Below are 23,238 nucleotides of genomic sequence, written 5' to 3' on the forward strand. Positions count from 1 at the left end.
CCCTCTCTCTCTGCACCGAACCCACTCACATTCTGTCTCTGTCTCTCTCGAAAATAAATAAACATTAAAATTTTTTTTTTTTTTTTTAAAGAAGATGTTGGGGCAACAAAAAGTCTTAAGCACTGCTTTTGGTCTTTATATTGGTACAAACATTTTGAAAAACTGTTTGACAGTATCTACTAAAGCAGAACATAGGGGGCGCCTGGGTGGCTCAGTCAGCTGGGCGTCCGACTTCAGCTCAGGTCATGATCTCATGGTCTGTGAGTTCGAGCCCCGTGTCGGGCTCTGTGCTGACAGCTCAGAGCCTGGAGCCTGGTTCGGATTCTGTGTCTCCCTGTCTCTCTCTGCCCCTCCCCTGCTCATGCTCTGTCTTTCTCTATAAAAAAAAATTTTTTTAAAGCAGAACATAGACCTAAGCTATGGCCCTGCAATTCCAATCATTGCTAACTTTTAAACTGAAATGACTATATCCAAGTACAAGAATGTTCCTAGTAGCATTATTCGCAATAGCCAAAAATTGAAACTAGATTCAATAAATAAATTTATATGCTAGAATACTATTCAGAAATGAATAAAGAACAAAATGCTGTTGTATATAACAAAAGGTGAACCTCATAACTACAATGTTGAATGAGGAAACCAGATAAGAAAAATTAAACACAGGAAGATCCAACTTGTTTAAATTAAAAAAAAAAAAAAAAGAAAAAGAAAGAAAGAAAGAAAGAAAGAAAAACCAATCAATGTTAATAGAAGTCATATAGTAATTATCTCTGTAGGAGGTAAAAATTGAGATGGAGCACAGTACAGATTTCTGTGGTGTTAATATTCTCTATCTTGGTCTGGACAGTAGTTACTAAGTTTTTTGCATTTTTTTTAATTCATTGAGTTGTTCAGTAATACTTTGTGTACTATGTTGTATATCTTTGTGTGTGTATTTCTATGTTTCAGTTTGCTACATATTTTACAAGGGTAAATATATTTTCAAGGACAGGCACAAACACATTAGGGTAGTTATTAAAGTAAATGCATGTAAGGGAGGAAAATATCACTGGTAATTGGATGTAAAGCAGAAAAATAGAGATGGACTGTACATAATTTATTACGCACCTATGGTCTTCCCCCCCAAACTGAGTATTCTGAACTTTAATGTTCCAAGTACCTACTCAGTTTGAATCCTATTTCACAACGACCTCCACTTTCCCTATTGATTTACAGTAACATACCAGTGCTAAGCTGTTTCCTACCCAGGTACAGATGTTATAAAAATAGATGGTATGAGGCCTGAAAGTACTAGGAATCAGCTCTGCATATAAAGACTGTGCAAAGAAAATGTATATTAAATGTGAACTTCTTGAACTTCTACATAAAATGAACATGGATTTTAAATGTTCTTCCCATGGTCTCAGCATTACCAAAAGAAAAGAAGAAGATAAAAGTCATACATTTCACCTGGCAATCCTAAAAACTCCACAACATGTGAGGAGTTGGATTATGTATATAATTCAGTGAGGGGGAAAGTTCAAGGTGCTGAAACCATCATCTAGCGTCAGATTGGAGGGATAGGAATGGGATGGTTTAGAATTCCATGACCTTATACTTCCTTCCAATTATTCAATGCTAAGAAACAATCCATTATCCCAGAGGAAACAGCTCCAATCTTCACATAACTGAGTACTGAGCACTGAGTACTGCTTGCAATGCCAAAAGTCCAGATACAGCAAAGCACATGCCCAGAATAAAAAAAATGAAGGTGGGGAAAAAAAAGAAGAAGATGTGGTGTATACATATAATGGAATATTACTCAGCCATCAAAAAGAAGAGACCTTGCTATTTGCAACGACGTGGATGGAGCTAGAACATAGTATGTTAAATAAAGTAAGTCCATCAAAGAAAGATAAATACCATATGATTTCACTCATACATGGAATTTAAGAAACAAAACAGATGAGGGATGCCTGGGTGGCTCAGTTGGTTAAGCATCCAACTTCAGCTCAGGTCATGATCTTGGGGTTAGTGAGTTCGAGCCCTGTGTTGGGCTCTGTGCTGACAGCTCAGAGCCTAAAGTGTGCTTTGGATTCTGTCTCCCCCTCTCTCTGCTCCTCCCCCACTCACGCTCTGTCTCTTTCTCAAAAAATAAACAAACATTAAAAAAAAATGAACAAAACAGATGAACACATGGGAAGGGGAGCGGGGAGAGAAGAGAGGGAAACAAATCACAAGAGACTCCTAATGATAGAGAACTATAGGTTGATGGAGGGAGGAGGGTGGGAGAGGGGTAGATAGGTGATGGGTACTAAGAAGGGCACTTGTTACGATGAGCCCTGAGTGTTGTATATAAGTGATGAGTCACTGAGTTCTACTCCTGAAACCAATATTGCACTGTATTTAACTAACTAAAATTTAGATGATAGACAGATAGACAGACAGACAGAAGCTCCTAGGTGGCTCAGTCAGTTAAACGCCTGACTTCAGTTCAGGTCACCATCTCTCAGTCCATGGGTTTGAGTCCCATGTCAGGTTCTGTGCTGACAGCTCAGAGCCCGGAGTCTGCTTCAGATTCTGTGTTTCCCTATCTCTCTGTCCCTTCCCTGTTCACACTCTTGTCTTTTTTTGTCTCTGTCTCTCTCAAAACTAAATGAACATTAAAAAAAATTTTTTTTAGTTAATAAATAAATAAATAAATAAATGAATAACACGGTTGGTGTCAAGACAATTAGGAAACCAATTAGGGCCCAATTGCCCAATTAGGGCAATTATGGTTAAGAGTGAGGTATTTTCCAGAAAACATTTAACCATTAAAAATTAATTAAGAATTAAAACATAAACAGATTAAATGTAGGAAATTATAATATTTATTTTCACAGTGGGAAAGACTTTCAAACCCTGTCACAAAATTCAGAAGACAGGTTTGAGAGACGAAATTGGGGAAATACTCCGGCAAGAAAAAGAAACAGTAATCACCATAATGTATTCACAGGAAAGAAACCACACATGGTTGGTATGATAGTAACATAACAATGTAAGCTAGAACCAAGACAAAATACCAATTTTCAACTATCAGGCCAAAGATCAGGAAATTTAACAACATAGTCCTGGCAAAGGTTTGTGACAGGTAGTCTCACATTATTGCATATAATTCAATGTCTATGCAAGACAATCAAGCAGTATCTATCAAAATTATAAATGTTAAATTTCAAACAACTCCATTTCCAGCACTTTATAGAACAGATACACATGTACCAGTGCTCAAAGACACAAATAAATATAAAATTAATTGTCAACACTGTATCAATAGACTGAACACTCCAACAAACAGGCATCAGTATAAGCTACTTACATAATTGATGCAATTATATACACCCAACAGAACACCATGCAATCACGTCAACTGAAGTCCAAGCAAAATTCCCAGTCTTTTTATAAAGAATTTGGCAACCTGATTTTAAACCTTACATGGAAATGTAGAAACTATATACTATGATCAAAGCCTTTTTTAAGAAAGATTTTCTTGAATACTGATAACTATACAATTTCAAGACTTATAAATCGACAGTAATCAAGGCACTGTAATACTGATAAAGGAAGCAGAGATCAATAGAATAGAGAATCCAAAAATAGACCCATACATTTATGATCAATTGATTTTGGCAAAAGTGCCAACACAAATCCATGGGGAAACAAAGGCTGAAAAAATGATGCTGGAACTACCAGATATCTAAATAGAAAAGAAGGAAAAAAAAAAAAAATCAACCCTTACGTCACACAACCCACAAAAATAATTTGAGATTGATCACAGGAATGAGTACAAAACTATAAAGTTCAAGAAGAAAACAAAGGCAAAATCTTTGAGGTAGACAAAGATGGTTTCTAGGCAAGAATCCTATTCATTCTACATATGACCATGTAAAAACCCATGGTCTAAAATCTTCAAAGCAGCTTTATGCACAATAACCAAAATCTGAAGGGAAAAAAAAAAAAAACCACCAAAGGTCACGTGAATGGATTGATATATCAATATATAATAGAAAATTACTCTACAACAGAAAGAACAAACTTCTGGAACAACATGACGAACCTCACAACCATTATGGTGAGTGAAAAAAGCTTGACCCAGAGAGTACATTATGTTGGATTCCACTTGAAATTCTAGAAAAAGTAGACTATAGTTGACCCTTGAACACCACAGGGGTTGGAGTGCCAAATCCTAGTGCAGTCAAGAATCTGCATATAACTTCTGACTACCCCAAAACTTAACTACTAATATAGCCTACTGTTGATGAGAAGCCTTACCAATAATAGTTAATGAACACATATTTTGTGTTATATGTATGTATTATATACCGTACTCTTACAATAAAACTAGAGAAAATAAAATGTTAAAATAAGTTTACAGTACTGCATTTATTGATATAAGTTTACATCCTTTTACAAGATGAATCATCTGTCAGAACCTACATCAATATTGTCCTAAATGATACAAAACACTGTAAATGTTATGTGCTATCACTAACACTAGACATCAAAAATGAAAAGATAATGTGAAAAAGAAATTCCTACTTATTTATAGGTATAACAATTCGTGTACTAATGAGGCAGCAATATAATTGCTTTACAGTAGCCTAGTATAACTGATCAGCTGCTTCATGCTGGCCTAGCATATACACTAATGAATCATTATACAATTTTTATGTCATACAGTATTACAATCATATCATAACACTGCAAACACATTTTTTAAAAAATCACTTACTTGTGATGATAGGCTAATATACAGTTTCTCCAATTATAAGAGAAGCATATAGTACATAACGTAATTCTTTGAAAGCAAAGTTATAAAACAGTAAGAAAACTAACATATTATTAATTTCATATTAAATATCACTCACCTTATGCCTATGTAAGGATAAGCTATCCACTTCCATACAAGTCTTGTACATGATTTTCTATACGATGAATATTTAAGCAATGATGATGATGAAAGAAAAATGTCTCATACAGTTCTTGCCACAAGTTATTAGATTTTCACAGGAAGACAAACATATAACAGATAAGTTTATTAACTGTATGCCATGATGATTATTTACTATTGATTAAATGGAAGTGGGTCATCATAAATGTCTTCATCCTTGTTTTCACTCTTCACAATGAGTAGGCTGAGGAGGAGGAAGAGGAGGGGTTGGTCTTGGTGTCTCAAGGACAGCAGAAGAGGTGAAGGTGAAAGGGAAGGCAGTAAAGGCATGCACACTTGGTGTAACTTTACAGCAATACACTAATTTCCGCCTGACATTTTTGTTTTCTCATCTCTTTAAAAATGTTTCTATACAATACCAATCCTTCTTCTACCATTTGCTTTAGTTTCAGTACCTGTATCATAGAAAGGTCCACATCCTATAAGAAGTCAAAAGCAGTCTTGAATAACTGGAATGCTTCTACCAAACTGTCTAATGTCAATCTGTTTTCCAGCACTGTTTCCACATCTTCATTTTCTGGCATTGGTTCAGATGTGTTTATCTTCTGTTAACAAGTCATCTGTTAACTCCTCTTGTGTAGCATCTATTAGCTCTTCAATTTCTCCAAGATCCGTATCTTAAAACCCTTCACACTCCCCACCATTTTTTGCCATATCCACAATGTCTTTCATGATTTCCTTGATTGGCTTTGTTGTAAATTCTATGAAGTCATGCGCAACTTCTGGACACATTTTTTTTCCCACAGGAATTTACTGTTTTAGGCTTGATAATTTTCATGGCTTTTTCTATAAACAACAATGGCATCTTCAATGATGTGATCCTTCCAGACTTTCATGATGTTCTATTAGGGTTCTTTTCCACAGCATTAAATATTCTCTATATACAGTATCATGTGTGATGAGCCTTAAAGGTCCTAGAGGCTGATCTAGAGGCTGAATCAGAGATGTTGTGTTTAGGGACAAGCAGACCACTTTGATGCCTCTGGTGTTGAACTCAGGAGGTTCTGGGTGTCCAGGCACACTGTCTAAGATCAAAAGAACTTTAAAGAGCAGTATCTTACTATCAAGGTACTTCCTGACTTAAGGGACAAAGTATTGATGGAACCAAACCAGAAAAAGGGTTCTCATTATCCAGGCAGAACTTTTTGTTGTAAACCAAAAGTCTGGGGCACCTAGCTGGCTCAGTCAGTAGAGCACGAGACTCTTGATCTGGGGCTGTGAGTTTGAGCCTCATGTTGGATGTAGAGATCACTTAAAAAAAAAAAAAAAAAAAAAAAAAAAAGTCCAGCAGCTAGTGTTTCTCTTTTCCCTTCAAGATTTGGAGATTAACAGCTTTATAGGTAAGGATAGCCCTGATCATAAACCAAATTGCATTTGCACAAAACAAACGAGTTAGCCTATCCCTTCCTGCCTTAAATCCTGAAGCTCATTTCTCTTCCTTAGTAATAAATGTCCTTTGTTGGTATTTTTCTTTTCCAGAATAAGACATTTTTGTCTGCATTAAAAAACCTGTTCAGGCAGATACCCTTTCTCCTCTGTGATTTTCTTAATGGCATCTGATAACTTATCTGCTGCCTCCTGGTTGGCAGAAGCAGCTTCTCCCATTGTCTTGACATTTTAAAAATCAAACCTCTTTCAAAAATTATTAAGCCATCCTTTGCTGGCATTAAATTCTCCAGCTTTAGAATCTTCACCTTCCTTTTGCTTTAAGTTGTCATATAATGACTTTGCGTTTTCTCAGATCATATTAGATAGAGTCTATAGGTATGCCTTTCTTATAGCAATCCTGCACCCACATAAAAGCTGCATTTTCAATACAAGATAAAAAGGTTATTTCAAAAAGTACAAGGTTTTATGCCTTCTGGCATAACTACAGCAACAGCTTCACGAATTTCCTTTTCTTTTCCTACAATGGTCCTTACACTAAATTCATTTATCTTGAACTGAAGGGCAACTGTAGCTGCAGGCCTCAAATCAATGGTACTCATCAAACAATTCAATTTTTTCTTATAATGTCATGACTTCTCCTTGCATCTTGGGAGCACTTCCAGCATCACTAGTAGCACTCTGTATGGGTCCCATGGTGTTATTCAAAGTTTACAGTATTGCACTAAACACGATGAAAAATATGCAAGAACCATCGAGATCATTTTTTACTGTAATATGTAACTTATTGGAGAGACTAATCACACAGAGATGATTAGCATCACACAATGTTTAAAGCAGACTCAAACACTTGAGCTCACCACAACAGGAACATGAGGTGCCTACGAAATTATTACAGTAATACAGTATTTATGCAGTTATGATTTAATACTGCATCTGTTTGTTTACATTTCTTTTGACAGCAAATGATACAATGTATGTCTGTGTGCATGCATGTTTTAATAAATTTTAACTTTTTATAACATATCAATATTTTATGATAGTAAATAATAAAATAACTTACATATATTTTATGCATTCACGAGACTCCTTTTTGTTAATGTTTTCAATATTTCTAGGCTACATAGTTCATCTGGGTTTTTTTGAAGTGCCACAAATCTCAAAAAAATTTTTCAATGTATTTACTGAAAAAAATCCGCATATAAGTGGAACCAGTCATGTTGTTCAAGGGTCAACTGTAATCTCCAGTAATAGAATGTAAATGAGTCACTGCCAAGGATCAGGGATAGAGGGAGAAACAGACTTTTGGAAGTGACAGAAATCTTCTGTGTCTTGACTGTAATGGTGGTTCTAACAGTGTGTACATCTGTCAAAATCCACCAAATTGTACAGGTTGAGAGTGAAATTTACTGTATATAAACTATAATAAAGTTGTCCAAAAAACAGTGCTGTAAGTAACTGATATGGATCTACACCTACAATCAAAAAACACTGTTAAACCAAAAAAAGCAAGATGTTGAACAGGGTAAAAATAGCTGCTTTTTAGAAGAGTAGGAGAAAGGAAATGTATAGAAACATATGCTTATTTATGTATATAATAGGTATGGAAATAATATTATATATTATTAATTATTCTATATTATTAATAATTATTAATAATATTAATATTATATAATAATAAATATAATAAAGCTTTCTGGGAAAGAAAACTACAAAACCAAGTGTCAGAAGTGTAAAAAAGCTTACTTTTCACTATACACCTACTCAAATGTTTTCTATGTAGACGTATAACCTAGTAAAAAAATTAAAATATAAGTTATATTTCTTTGAAAATAGAAAGTATATTTGGCACACTAATTCATATTGGAAGGAACTAATTTATGAAAGTATAAGCCACTTACCTTATTGAGACAGAAATCACATATCACTGTTTCTTTAAATTGAATGATGATATTTCCAATGAATGATGCTTCTGATAACTTCTTGTGTTTGGGAATTAATCTTAAAAAAATCCTATAACTAAAATAAAACAATCTATTAAAACACATGAGAATAAAAAAAATACTATTGTCTACTAACTGATCTGTTAAAACAACTTAAGACTAAGCTAGATAAAACAACTGCCTAATGACAATGCAAAGCATCACATATCTCATTTTTAATAGATTAGATATAATAGATTAGGTTTATCTTCAAATATAATCACTGTCTCCAAACCTTTGCTCCATAGAGGGAGAATATTTTCCTTCCCAACTGATGGTGAGCCTGGCCACATGCCTTCCTTTGGCCTCATGGTGAGCAGAGTATACTTCCCTGCACCCATAGCCTTAGCCATCTAACTTGCTTTGACTGATGAAACATTAGCAGAAATGATGCAAACAGTGGTTTGAAATTTCTTTGTGCAGCAGGGCTTGCCCTCTTGCACCTCTGCCATCACCATGAGAAGAGTTTCACAGGGTAGATGAAGGCAACCCTTCAGCCTAGACCCCAGAATAAACACAAAGAGGAGAAGTGAGCCTAACTCCACATGAGGTGCTAAGCCCAACCCACAGTGAGATATAAAGACCACCCACACCCAAAGCTGCCCAGGCAAGCCTAACCTAAGTCACCTAACCCATAGCTGCTCTACAGATATGTGATCAAGAATAATTAACTATTAATTAACTAAATATTAACAAGAATTAACTCAAGAATAATTAAGCCATTGAGTTCTAGAGCAGTTTCTTTCTCTTATCCTTTTTTTTAAAATATAATTTATCATCAAATTGGTTTCCTAGAACAATTTCTTATACAGGAATAGCTAACACATATCGTAGTTAATTTTTATTTTCTGAGAAGCTCCAAACTTACCAAAGATTAAACCCCAGAAGTATAATAATAACAAAAAAAAATAAAGCTCATATTCATTATTTTAGCACTAAGAATTATAATTTTTAAAATGATGAATTATCTCCTTTAACATCTCTTCCTCCCAAATTCTAAATACTTTAATACATTTGACAGTTGGGACCTGCCTTAGAAAAGGGATAAACTGATCTACAACTCTACAGTAACTGTCAATCACTCATTTAGTGTTCTAAGGACCACTTCAATTTTAGTTTCCCTTTCGTGCTAAATCATCACTAATCTAGCATCATACAACTTAATAAATCCCCCTTTCTTTTTAACCCCTAAATAAAATCTTGCATCAAGAACTGAAATGTACCCTCTCATCTGTTAACAAATTGATAATACTACTCCTGCAACGCAGAGCTAGCTTATTAATATAATCCTAATGAAACCAATATCGAAGTAAAACAAAAATAATTAAACTTTATATAAAATGACCACTTCAAAAAACCGAAAATAACATTTATATTTTACTACAGCAATTTTACAAGACATGATACAAAGTAACTGAGAATTTTAAGAGTACATCCGATTTCCCACAAGTACTTTATAATAAAATGTACTCAAGTTTTAATCATTAATATATGATTATGAGGGTGCCTGGTGGCTCAGCTGGTTAAGCATCCAACTCTTGATCTCAACTCAGATCATGATCTTGCAGAATGGGAGTTCAAGCCCCACACTGGGCTCTGTGCAGATGGGGAGAGCCTGCTTGGGATTCTGTCTCTCCTCTCTGCCCCTCTCTGCTGTGTGCACTCTCTCTCAAAATAAATACATAAACTTGAAGTAAGTAAAATAAGACATTTGATTATATTAAAATGTGTAAGGGGCACCTGGACATCTCAGTTGGTTAAGCATCTTTGATTTCAGCTCAGATCATGGTCTCAGGGTTAAGAGATCAAGCCCCATGTCAGGCTCCATGCTGGGAATGGAGCCTGCTTAAGATTCTTTCTCTTCCTCTCTCTCTGCCCCTCCCCAGCTCCCATGTGTGAGCATGTGTGCATTCTAATAAAAAAATTTAATTTTTAAATAGAGAAGAAAAAATATTTGGATTGTATATCATCCAATATATTTTAACTCTAAAATCATTTTTTTTTTAACTTTTCAGAATTGAGATAGAATTCCTTTCCATAAAATTCACCTCTTTATAGTGTACAATTTAGTGGGGGCGGGGGGGGGGGAGGAGTTGTGTTGGTTTGTTAAAGAAAGCACGTTGAGTACAAGCAGGGGACAGTTGCAGAAAGAGAAAGAGAGAGAAAATCTTAAGCAAGCTCCACATTCAGTGCAGAGCCCAATACACAGGGCTCAATCCCACAACCCAGGGATTATGACCTGAGCCAAAATCAAGGGTCAGATGCTCATCCAAGTGACCCACCCAGGCGCCCCTGTAGGTTTTAGTATATTCAGAATGTGTAAGAATTGCCAGTATCGAATTCCAGAATATATTCATGACTTCAAAAAATCATGGCTCATTAAAAGTCATTCACCATTCTCCTCTTCTTCCAGCCCCTGGCAACTACAAATCTACTGTGTCTCTGGATCTAACTACTCTAAATGTTTCATATAAATGGAATCACAAAACATGTGGCATCTTGTGACTGGCTTCTTTCACTTAACATGTTTTCAAAGTTCAAATAACATTATAGCATGTATCAGTAATGCCTGGTTTGTTTGTTTTTTTATGGCTGAATACTATTCTGTAGCACGAATATACCATTTTGTTTAGTATCAGTTGATGAATGTTTGACAGACTGTTCCTACTTTTTGGCTATCATGAATAATGCTATGAACAATTCTAATGAGTTTTTGTGTGAACATAGGTTTCTTGGTTATATACCAAGAAGTATGACTTATGGACCATATGGTAACTTTGTATTTAACTTTAGAGATTGTTGTCCAAATCAGCTGTATCATTTTACATCTCCAGCAGCCAAGAATGAGGGTTCAAATTTCTCCACATCCTTGTCAGCATTTATTACCACCTTTTTTAACTTTAGTCATCCTTTTAGGTGTGAAGTGGTGATCGCATTGTACTTTTGATTTGCATCTTCCTAAAGACTAATCAGGTGAGAATCTCTTCATGACCTCATAGGTCTCTTCATGACCTATGAGTTTTATTGGCCATTTGTATCTCTTTTCTGGAGAAATGTATATTCAAATCCTTTCCTCATTTTTTATTTTTTTTAATTTTTATTTTTTTAACGTTTTTATTTATTTTTGAGAGACAGACAGAGATGGAGCGCAAGTTGGGGAAGGGCAGAGAGAGAAGAAGACACAGAGTCTGAAGCAGGCTCTAGGCTCTAAGCTGTCAGCACTGAAGCCAACATGGGGCTCAAACCCACGACCCAGAGAACATGACCTGAGCCGAAGTTGGACACTTAACCAACTGAGCCACCCAGGCACCCCTCCTCATTTTTTAAATTAGGTCATTTTTCTTTTTATTATTGAGTTGTAACAGTTCTTTATCTGGATATGAGACTTAGCAGATGCATGGCTTACAGATATTTTCTCCAATTCTGTCATTTATCTTTTCATTTTCTTGATAGAGTCCTTTGATGCACAAGTCTTTAAGATTATGTCCAACGAATCTATTTTTCTTTGGTTGTTTGTGATTATGTGTCATATCTAAGAAACCACTACCTAATCCAAAACCGTAAGATTTAGATCTGTTTTCTTCTATGAGTTTTACAGTTTTACCTTACATTTACATCTCCATTCCATCTTGAGTTAATTTTACATATGGTACAAGGTAGGAGTAAAACCTTCATTCTTTGCAGGTGAATATCCAACTGTCACAGCACCATTTGTTAAAGACCATTCTTTACCTACTGAATTGTCTTGGTAATCCTATCAAAAATCAATTGCCCATAATCATATGGGTTTAATTCTGGACTCTCTATTCCGTTCACTGATCTATATGAGGTTATGTCAGTACCACAAAGTCTTAGTTACTGTAGCTCTGAAGTAAATTTTTTCCAGTTGAGATATAACCGACCTATTGTGTTAGTTTCAGGTATATAACAAAACAATGCATTATTTGTATACATTACTACATGATCACCACAATAAGCCTAGTTAATGTGTCACCATAGTTACTAAAATCTTTTTTTCTTATGAAGATTTTTAAGATCTACTCTCTTAGCAATTTCCAAATGTACATTATCAGCTATAGTCACCATGCTGTATATTACATGGCCATGACTTACTTATTTTATAACCGGAAGTTTGTACTTTTTAATCCTCTTCCCCTTTACCCATTTCACCCACTCCCCCACCTCTGGCAACCACCAATCCATTCTGTATCTATGAGCTTAGTTTTTTATTTTTGTTTGTAGATTCCGCATTTCAGTCAGATTATGTAGTATTTGCCTTCCTCTAACTTATTTCACTTAGCATAATGCCCTCAAGGTCCATCCATGTTGTCACAAATGGTTAAGATTTCATTTTTTTATGGCTGAGTAAAAACCACTGTATATACACTGTATATACATTGTGTATACAGGATATTGTATATATACATTTTCTTCATCCATTCATTTATCGATGGACATATTGTTTCCTTATCTTGGCTACTGTAAGTAATGCCACAATGAACATGGGTGCATATATCTTTTTGAAATTTTGTTTTTGTTTTCTCCAGATAAACACCCAAAGTATTGCTGGGTTCTATTTTTTATTTTTTAAAGAACCTTCACACTGTTTTCAATGCTGGCTGTACCCATCCTCACTGAACAAGGGTTTCCTTTTCTCCACATCCTTGTCAACATTTGTTATTTCTTGTCTTTTTGATAATAATCATTCTAACAGGTGTAAGGTAATATTTCACTGTGGTTTTGATTTGCACTTTCCTGGGGATTAGCAATGTTGAGTATCTTCCCATGTACCTATTGGCCATGTCTTCTCTGAAAAAATGTCTATTCAGAACTTCTGCCCATTTTTAATTGGATTTTTTATATATTTTGGATATTAAACACTTATCAGACACATAATTTGCCAATATTTTCTTCCATTCAGTAGGCTGCCTTTTCATTTTGCTCATGGTTTCTTTTGCCAATGCAGAAGCTGTTCTTAGTATGATGTAGTCCCACTTGTTTATTTTTGCTTTTGTTGCTTTTGCTATCAGTGTAGATTAACAACATCATCACCAAGACTTATGTCAAAAAGCTCACCACCTATGTTCAGGAGTTTCATGGTTTCAGGTCCTACACTCAAGTCCTTAATCCATTTTGAGTTAATTTTTGTGTATAATTTAAGATAGAGGTCCAGTTTCATTCTTTTGTATGTGGCTATCCAGTTTTCCCATCAGCATTTATTGGAGACTGTCATTTCCCTCATCGTATACTCTTGGGTCCTTTTGTAGTTAAGTTTTTAAATGAGGAAGTGTGAGTCTCTCAGCTTTGTTTTTTCTTTTTCAAGATTGTTTTGGCTATACGATACTAATTTTAGCAATTTCTGCAAAAATGTCGCTAGGATTTTGACAGGGATTGCACTGAATCTGTAGATCATTTTGAGGAATACTATCATCTTAATATGAAGTCTTCTAATTCTTGAACACAGATAGTTTTTCACTTATTTAAGTCATCCTTAATTTTTCAAAATACGTTTTAGAATTTTCAGTGCACAAGTCTTATACTTTTGTTAAATCTATTCCTAACTACTTTATTCCTTTTGATTATATTATAAAAGGAATTTTTTTCTTAATTTCCTTTTTAGATGGTTCATGTCTAGAATTAAATACAACTGATTTTTGTACAATGATCTTGTAACATATAACCTTGTTGAATTCATATATTAGTACTAACAAGCTTTGGGCTTTTTTTGTGGATTCCTTAGAATTTTCTATATCTAAGGTCATGTCATCTGCAAACAAAAATTATTTTATTCCTTTCCAATCTGGATGTCTTTATTTCTTTTTCTTGCCTAACTGCCCTGGCTAGAACCTCCGGCACAATGTTGAATAAAGGTGGCAAAAGCAAACATTCTTGTCTTATTTCTGAACTTAAGAGTAAAACCTTCAGTCTTTCACCATCAAGTATAATGTTAGAGACAGGCTTTTCACAGATGCTTTTCTAGTCTTCATTTGTTGAGTGTTTTTAATCATGAAGGGTGTTGGATTTTGTTAAATGCTTTCTCTACATCTGCTAAGGTGATCATGTGAGTTTTTCCCCCTTTATTCTTTTAACCTAGTGTATTACTTTGTCATATGCTGAGCCAACTTTGTACTGCTGGGATAAATCCCACTTCATCATGGTGCATAATTCTTTTTATATGCTCTTTGATTCAGTATGTATGTATGTAGTTGAGGATTTTTTGTGTAATAAGAAATATTGATCTGTAGTTTCTTTTACTTGTGATGTCCTTGTCTAGTTTTTGTATCGGAGTTATATTCTTGACTCAGTTTCTTTCTAGGAATTTGTCCATTTCGCCCAAACTTCTCAAGCCTGTATAGTGGTCCAAAATCCATAGAGAGAAGAACAACACTAACTTTAAGAAGTAGCTATTTACATCCTTCTACTACCATGTCTCTCATTCTTCAGTAGCAAAGTCTCTGTAAACTAGCTGCTCCCTGTGGAGTAGCTTCTAAAGGAAGGAATTAAATATCAATCCAAGGCTTCCAGTTTTTCATTTTTCCTGGGTTTCTCCATGAACACTAAAAGGGGCAAAGGGGGCTTTGCTAATCACAGAGACCTGTGTTTCTATCTTGAGAAGTTCATGCTTGTTATTAACAAACCATCCAATTACAATTTCTATATCCTTTAGAACTGGCAGAACACAGAGCAGGCATTATATTATACCTATGTAACACAAAGTGTAAGATGCACTTGGAAGAAGTGGAATTTTCACAGGAGGAAAAAAAAAAAATCTGATTGTCCTTGACTTACAGTCACCATCTTGGATTTGTGCCTAGTATTGAAGAAGTCATGATCATTTCTATGACTATAGTCATAAAAAACAGAAGGTTAAATAAATAGGGGCAATAGCATCCATCCATCGTGAATAGATCAAAATTTTCCCTAAATCATCAAAAGGTTAAAGACAAACAGAAATACTAACAAATTTAAGGGTTCTAGAATAAAATCAAAAAAAGCTAGAACTTGATTTATCTTGACCCCAACAATAAAATTCTTCAATCTTGTAAAAAGTTTCTAACAAAAAAACCTACATCTTATATAATAAAATTTACTATAATATAATCACACTCAATACCCAAAAAGCAAATAACCCAGTTAAGAAATGGGCAGAAGACATGAACACACACTTTTCCAAAGAAGACATCCAGATGGCTAACAGACATAGGAAAAGATACTCAACATCAATCATCACTAAGTAAATACAAACCAAAACCACAATGAGATACCACCTGATACCTGTCACAATTGCTAAAATTAACAACACAACAAACAACAGGTGTTGACAGGATGCAAAGGGAAACCCTCTTGCACTGCTGGGAATACAAACTGGTACAGCCACTCTGGAGAACACTATGGAGGTTCTTCAAGAAACCAAAAATAGCGGCGCCTGGGTGGCTCAGTCGGTTGAGCGACTGACTCTTGGTTTCGGCTCAGGTCATGACCTCGCATTTCATGGTTTCAAGCCCTGAGTTGGGCTCTGTGCTGATGGCTGGGAGCCTGCTTCAGATTCTCTCTCTCTCCCTCTCTCTTTCTGCCCCCCACCCCCGCTTGCTCTCTGTCTCTCTCAAAATGAATAAACAAACTTTTAAAAAAATTAAAAAGAAAAAAAAGAAACTAAAAAGAACTATCCTGTGATCCAACAACTGCACTGTTAGGTATTTCCCCAAAAGATTTAAAAATACAGATTTGAAGGGGTACATGCACCCCAGTGTTTATAGCAGCATTACCAACAATAGCCAAACTGTGGAGAGAGCCCAAATGTCCACTGACTGATAAATGGATAGATGTGGTGTATATATACAACAGAATATTACTCAGCCGTCAAAAAGAAACCCTGCCATTTGCAACAACGTGGATGGAGCTAGAACATAGTCAATCAGAGAAAGACAAATACCCAATGATTTCACTCTTACGTGGAATTTAAGAAACAAAACAGATGAACGTGTGGGAAGGTGCGGAGAGAAGAGAGGGAAACAAACCACAAGAGACTCCTAATGATAGAGAAAAAACTATAGGTTGATGGGAGAGGGGTGAGATGGGTGATGGGTACTAAGAAGGGCACTTGTTGTGATGAGCACTGGGTGTTGTATGTAAGTAATGAATCACTGAGTTCTACTCCTGAAACCAATACTGCACTGTATGTTAACTAAAATTTAAATTTAAAAAGGGGGAGGGGGGAGAAAATGACAGAGATGAAAGCTATAATAAAGAGTGTAAAATGTGAAAAAAGGCAAATCAATGGAACAAAAAGTCTAGAAATAGACACATTTAGACAAACCACCAAATTTTAAAATGTGCAAAAGAATTGAATATATACCTCACAAAGATAATTTACAAATGGCCAATAAGGATCTCACAAAGTATTTTACATCAGTCATCAGAAAAATGCAAATTAAAAACACAATGAGACACCACCACACATTAAAATGGCTAAAATTTAAAAGACTGACAAAATCCAGTATTTGTGAGGTTGTGGAATATATGAACTCTAAGAACATGCTGCTGGGATGAAATAAAATAAACACTTAGGAAATTTGGTACTTTCTTATAAAGTTAAATTTCATGTACAAATTCCAGTCCTAAATATTTACCACCCAAAATAAAAACATATGAAAAAACAATAAAAGCATATGACCACAAAAAGACCTATATAAAAATGTTTCTATTAGTTTTACACATAATAGCCAAAATGTGGATGCAACTCCCTGCATCAATTACTAGTATATAAAAATAAACTGTGGTATTTTCATGCAATGGAATACTTAGGAGAAAAAAACAAACATAAGCATGTTGTTTATGCAACATGAACGAAATTTTTAAAAATCATTATGTTAAGGGAAGGAAGTCAAACACTGCATAATCCCACTTATATGCGGTTCTAGAAGAGGCAAAACTCATCTATAATAACAGAAAACACAACAGTGATTACCGGGAGTCAGGAACATACCTGAACACATTCCAAGAGACCTTTTGGGGGTGATGGAAATGTCCTTTATCTTGGAGTGTTAGCTCCACAGTGTTCATATGCCCAAACTTATCAAACTTTATTATCTTAAACTGTGCGTTATACTAAATGCACATTTAAAAACCCATTTGGCAAAAAAAAAAAAAAAAAAAAAATTATGAGGCTTTCAGGGTTGGGGATCTTTTTAAGAAGCTACAAATATTGGGGCGCCTGGGTAGCTCAGTCGGTTAAGCATCCGACTTCAGCTCAGGTCATGATCTCACGGCTGGTGGGTTCAAGCCCCACGTCGGGCTCTGTGCTGACACCTCAGAGCCTGGAGACTGCTTCAGATTCTTTGTCTCCCTCTCTCTGCCCCTCCCCTGCTCGTGTTCTCTCTCTCTCTCATAAATAAAAAAACATTAAAAAAACTTTTAAAAAAAGTTCTTTTGAAAGTTACAATTAAATCTGATATAGTACTAATTGGCTTTTAAATATAACTTACTGATAAATAACAAGTTTTTCTCTTCACAAAATAGCAAAATCAATACCTAACAAGTGGAAGTATTTTCATATTAAATACAGTACATAAAAAATTAACTTACTTTTTTTTTAAGTAAGTTCTATGCCCAACATGGGGTCTGAACTTACAACCCTAAGATCAGGAGTTGCATGCTCAACCACCTAAGCCAGCCAGGCACCCCCATAAAAAAATAATTTAAAACAAACAAAACTCACACCAGATATGTAAATATCATGTACTCAAGAACAAAAGTCAGTTCCTCCAGGGAGGAACAGTGCCTTCTTTTTTATGTTCCCAACAAGCACTTTACTCAATGCACAAATATTTATTATACCTCTAATACAGGATTTATCAGTTATATAGGAAGTATGCTTATATAATGTATGTCCTCCACTATAATAAACGCTCCAAATCATTTCTGCACCCCAGTTATCAAACAGTAATTATTTGTCAACCTACAGATGATGGATTTGACCACCAAAAAAATGGTATCTTAGAGCTGAAGAGCCTGTTATCTACTGGCATTATAATCTTGAAAACTGCAAAATGCCTCAAGAATAGTTGCCTCAAGGGGCGCCTGGGTGACTCAGTCCGTTAAGCGATCAACTCTTGATTTTGGCTCAGACGATGATCTTACAGTTTGTGAGATTGAGCCCTGTGTGGAGCTCCACTCTGACAGCATGGAGCCTGCTTGGGATTCTCTCTCTTCCTCTCTCCCCTATTCTACTCGTTCTATCCATCTCTCAAAATAAATAAATATTTAAAAGCCTGCTTGGGATTCTCTCTCTCCCTCTCTATACTCCTTCCCCATGTGCACATGTGCTCTCTCTCTCTCTCTCTCTCTCATTCTTTCTGAAAAATAAACTTTAAAAAAAAAAAAAAAAGAAAAGAAAAAGAAATGAGGCACCTGGATGGCTCAGTCGGTTGAGTGTCCAACTTCTGCTCAGGTCGTGATCTCATGGTTCATGAGTTCGAGCCCCATGTCAGGTTCCCTGCTGTCAGCGCCAAGCCTGTTTCAGATCCTCTGTCCCTCTCTCTCTCTCTGCCCTGCCTCCGTTTTCTCTCTCTCTCAAAATAAAAACATCACCAAAAAAAAAAAAAAGAAAGAAAATCTATTCTACATAAAGCATAAGAAAACATACTTTTAAAAAACCACAAGATATGTGAACTTACCCTACCAGACATCAACAATTAATAAAATCAGGGTGCCTGGGTGGCTCAGTAGGTTGGACGTCCAACTTTGGCTCAGGTTATGATCTCATAGTTTATGGGTTCGAGCCCCGCGTCAGGCTCTGTGCTGATGGCTCAGAGTCTGGAGCCTGCTTCGGATTCTGTGTGTGTGTGTGTGTGTGTGTGTGTGTGTGTGTGTGTGTGTCTCTCTCTGCCCCTCCCCCACTCACACTCTCCATCTCTCTCAAAAAAGGAATAAACATTAAAAATTAATAAATCCATAGTAATGTGTTATATTGAAAGACAAATAGAACAATGGAACAGACTAATGACACAAAGCAGAGTGCCCACAATCAGACTCATGAATGTATGGTCAACGGCTTTTTTTTAATGTTTTTTGTTTTTTTTTTTTTAATTTTTGAGAGAGAGACAGAGAGACAGAGAAAGAGGGAGACACAGAATCCGAAGCAGGCTCCAGGCTCTGAGCTGTCAGCACAGAGCCCGACATGGGGCTCAAACCCACGAACCATGAGATCATGACCTGAGCTGAAGTCAGACACTCCACTGACTGAGCCACCCTGGAGCCCCGGTCAACTGCTTTAAGACAAATAGTACTACAGCTGGGAAAATAGATTTTTTAAAGAAACAGTGCTGAGACAGTGGGCAGGGGGTGGGGGGGTGGGGAGGAAAACTGGTTTCCTACTTTGTACCATATACTAAAGTCAATGCCAAATTGAATACAGACACAAAATGTGAAAGGTGAAACTTACAAAGTATTAGTACACAAAGATGATATTTTCTAAAATCCTACAAATCAATTAAATGGCCAACTGAAGGAAAAAAGGACAAGAAATTTAAACAAGTTCATCACAAAAAGGAGGAGGAGGAAGGAAGGGGGGAGAAGAGGAGAGAAACCCAATAGGGCAATGAACAAACACCACAATGGCTAAAATTTTAAAGTTTAAGAAGACAAAGTATTGGTAAGAATGTGAGGTAAAAGGGCACCTGGGTAGCTCAATCAGTTAAGCGACTGTCTCTTGATTTCAGCTCAGATCATGATCTCCTGGTTTGTGGGATCAAGCCCAGCATCTGGCTCTGCTCGGACAGCATGGAGCCTGTTTGGGATTCATTCATTCATTATCTCTCTCTCCACCCCTTCCCCATTCACATGTGTGCATGCTCTCAAAATAAATAAACTTAAAAAATAAAAAAAAAAAAAAAAGAATGTGAGGTAAAATATTGCTGGTAGCAGTATCTATTATACAAACACCTTGAAGAATAGGTCAAAAGAGCAACCAGTCTATAATGAAACAGATGGCTGAAGAATCCCAAAAGGAACCTTGAGGCTAGTGGGAGTGCACACAGGAAAGAGAGTGGATTTGAGTATGAAAAATCTGACTGTCAGGCATGTGACATTTGGGGGGGAAACTGTGCAAGCACCTTTTTTTTTTTTTTTTTTAACGTTTATTTGTTTTTGAGAGACAGCAAGCAAGTGGAGAAGGGGCAGAGAGAGGGAGACAGAATCCGAAGCAGGCTCCAAGTTGTCAGCGCAAAGCCCAAGATGGGGCTTGAACTCACAAACCATGAAATCATGACCTGAGCTGAAGTCAGACACTCAAACGACTGAGCCACCCTGGTGCTCCTGCCCTACCACATTAAAATATTAGGCAAAAGAAAAGCAAGGCAATTATTAACTCCAAGGGGTAAAAGGGGGGGGGGGGGGGGGGGGGGAGAGACAGTTTCAGAATACTCAGCTCAGCAGTAAAACATTTACATAGTTATAACAACACTCACTACTGGCTTAACCAGCAACTGAAATAGAACTCTTTTAAGGGGATATGGGGAAGGAAGCAGGAGAGCTAAATTTTTTAATTTTTTTTTTTAACGTTTATTTATTTTTGAGACAGAGACAAAGCATGAACGGGGGAGGGTCAGATAGAGGGAGATACAGAGTCTGAAACAGGCTCCAGGCTCTGAGCTGTCAGCACAGAGCCCGACGCAGGGCTCGAACTCACAGACCGCGAGATCATGACCTGAGCCGAAGTCGGCCACTTAACCGACTGAGCCACCCAGGCGCCCCGAGAGCTAAATTTTTTTAACTAAGAAGGCAGAAAGTAAGTAACATCTGAAATTGATAAATCAAAATACAGCAGTTATTGCATACCACCAAAAATATGGAGTTAGATACTAAGAGTAACAGCTAGAAGAATAAAAGTGGTAGCTTCTGGAGAAAGGTATTAGGGGATAGGGAAAGGTTAGGAATGGAATGAGATTTGTCACTGTAAGGCTGTTAGTGCTATTTGACCTTAAAAATACACAAGATTCACTTTGAAAGTTCTGAAAAAGTTCTCCACTCTTATTTCATTTCTGTCAGTGTATCCTGGCATCCAACAGGTCTCCTCTATTGATGTATAAAGGTTTTAGCCATTTTTTAAATTTAGAGTGCACAATCTATTTTAAAATCTCACCAAAATGGAAATCCTGAAAATTATTTACCCCAACTGACTCAACAAGTCAAAGAAAATGAGAAGATTTTTTTCAAGTCTAGAAATGCAAGAGAATGTAATACAATTCAAGTACAAAAAAATTAAATTAATAGGAATACTACCCACAGATTTTTATTGGCTACTAAACATCTGAAACTTTAACACCTGAACTCCTAATCTTGCCTCCTAAATCTAAAGTTTTCAAAGGACTCTCATCTCAGTAAATGGCAGGTTCATCCTTAAGTGTCCAACATAAAACTTTGTGCAGTCATTCCCAATTCTTCTCTTAAGGTTATGCAATTTGTCATTAACAAATCCTGTCTACCTTCAAAACACATCCATAACGTGACCACTTAAAATCTCTACCACTTCCACCCAGGTCCAGGTCATCATTTATCTGTCACCTGGATTTTTACCAACAACTTCCTAATTCCTAACTCTGCCTTCCGTTTTGCTCCTCCCTCCCCACTTCAGCTTCTCCACAGAACAGCCACATGATCCTTTTAAAACTCAAGTCAGGCTGTTATTTCTCTGCTCAAAACTCCTGACTTCTCATCTCAATCAGAGTAAAAGCAAAGGCTGATGTTAACTATTAACTACTTCCTGGTTTTGTCCCTACTCACTCTGCTCCCGTTAGGTTGGCTCCCTTGCTATTATTTCTTAAATGCATTAAGCATATCCCCACCTGAGGCTAAAAAGTGTTCCAGGCAAAGGAAACAGCTCTGCTTTCAAAGAATTGATATATATATTTTTTGTTCCAGAATGCAGCAAAAGACAAGTTACCCAAAATAATACAAAAATTTGTTTTGCTACCAAAAGTAGTATACACACACATGCACATGCACCACACACACACAATTCATACACAAAAAAAGATGTAACAAGCCTAAATTATTTTTTAATGTTTTATTTATTTTTGAGACAGAGCATGAGCAGGGGAGGGGCAAATAGAGAGGGAGACACAGAATCCAAAGCAGGGTCCAGGCTCTGAGCGGTCAGCACAGAGCCCGACATGGGGCTCGAACTCACAAACCGTGAGATCATGACCTGAGCCAAAGCCGGATGCTTAACCACTGAGCCACCCAGGAGCCCCATAACAAGCCTAAATTAAAACAAATTAGCATTTTTAACAGAGCGTGAGCATAGCCACAGTCTATTAGTACCAAGTAAAACTGATTGAAGGATACAGAGATGACTGAATTTTAAGAATTCTATTATTATAGGGTGTCAACCAGCCAAATAAAATAATTATCACATCAATGTAACTCCTTCACCGGAAAAAAAAAAAAACAAAAACAAAACACTTCATAAGATGAAAACAGCTTTGTTCTACACAGCCTTAGGACTATTTTACCTAATCTGCTCTTAGTATTTCAAACATCACTGGAAACTTCCAGCCAGGTCGAAGTGCAGTTAACGCCATCAAAAGATTACTGTAAAATCCAACTCAGTACACCTCTCAATTCCACTCTCAGTTCTGAAAATCAAATATTCTTCAGACAATCACAAAGGTCCTCTGGGAGACAAAATCACCCGTTTGAGCATCTGGCTTTATTTTAATGTTTATTTATTTGAGAGAGAGAGAGAGAGAGAGAGAGAGAGCATGTGCACGCACGCCCGCACACACGCACAAGCCAGGGAGAGGCAGTGGAGGAGAGAGAGAGAATTGGGCTCCATGCTCAGCACAGAGCCCAATGCAGGACTCAATCCCACAACCATGAGATCGACCTGAGCTGAAATCA

General features: G+C 36.4%; 1 protein-coding gene across 5 annotated transcripts in view; it reads right to left on the reverse strand.

Moving 5' to 3' along the window:
* The window catches only part of ESCO1 (establishment of sister chromatid cohesion N-acetyltransferase 1), an 81,395-nt gene that overhangs the window by 50,392 nt on the left and 7,765 nt on the right, over positions 1 to 23,238 (reverse strand). For all 5 annotated transcript variants that reach the window (XR_006195367.1, XM_042911030.1, XM_042911028.1 and 2 more), the window contains exons 2-3: positions 8,257 to 8,374; positions 4,887 to 5,994 (exon numbers count right to left, since the gene is read on the reverse strand). The gene's annotated coding sequence lies outside the window, so the exon portion shown is untranslated. The remainder of the gene's footprint in view (positions 1 to 4,886; positions 5,995 to 8,256; positions 8,375 to 23,238) is intronic.

The sequence above is a fragment of the Panthera leo genome, chromosome D3 (assembly GCF_018350215.1).
Source record: "Panthera leo isolate Ple1 chromosome D3, P.leo_Ple1_pat1.1, whole genome shotgun sequence".
NCBI lineage: Eukaryota > Metazoa > Chordata > Mammalia > Carnivora > Felidae > Panthera > Panthera leo.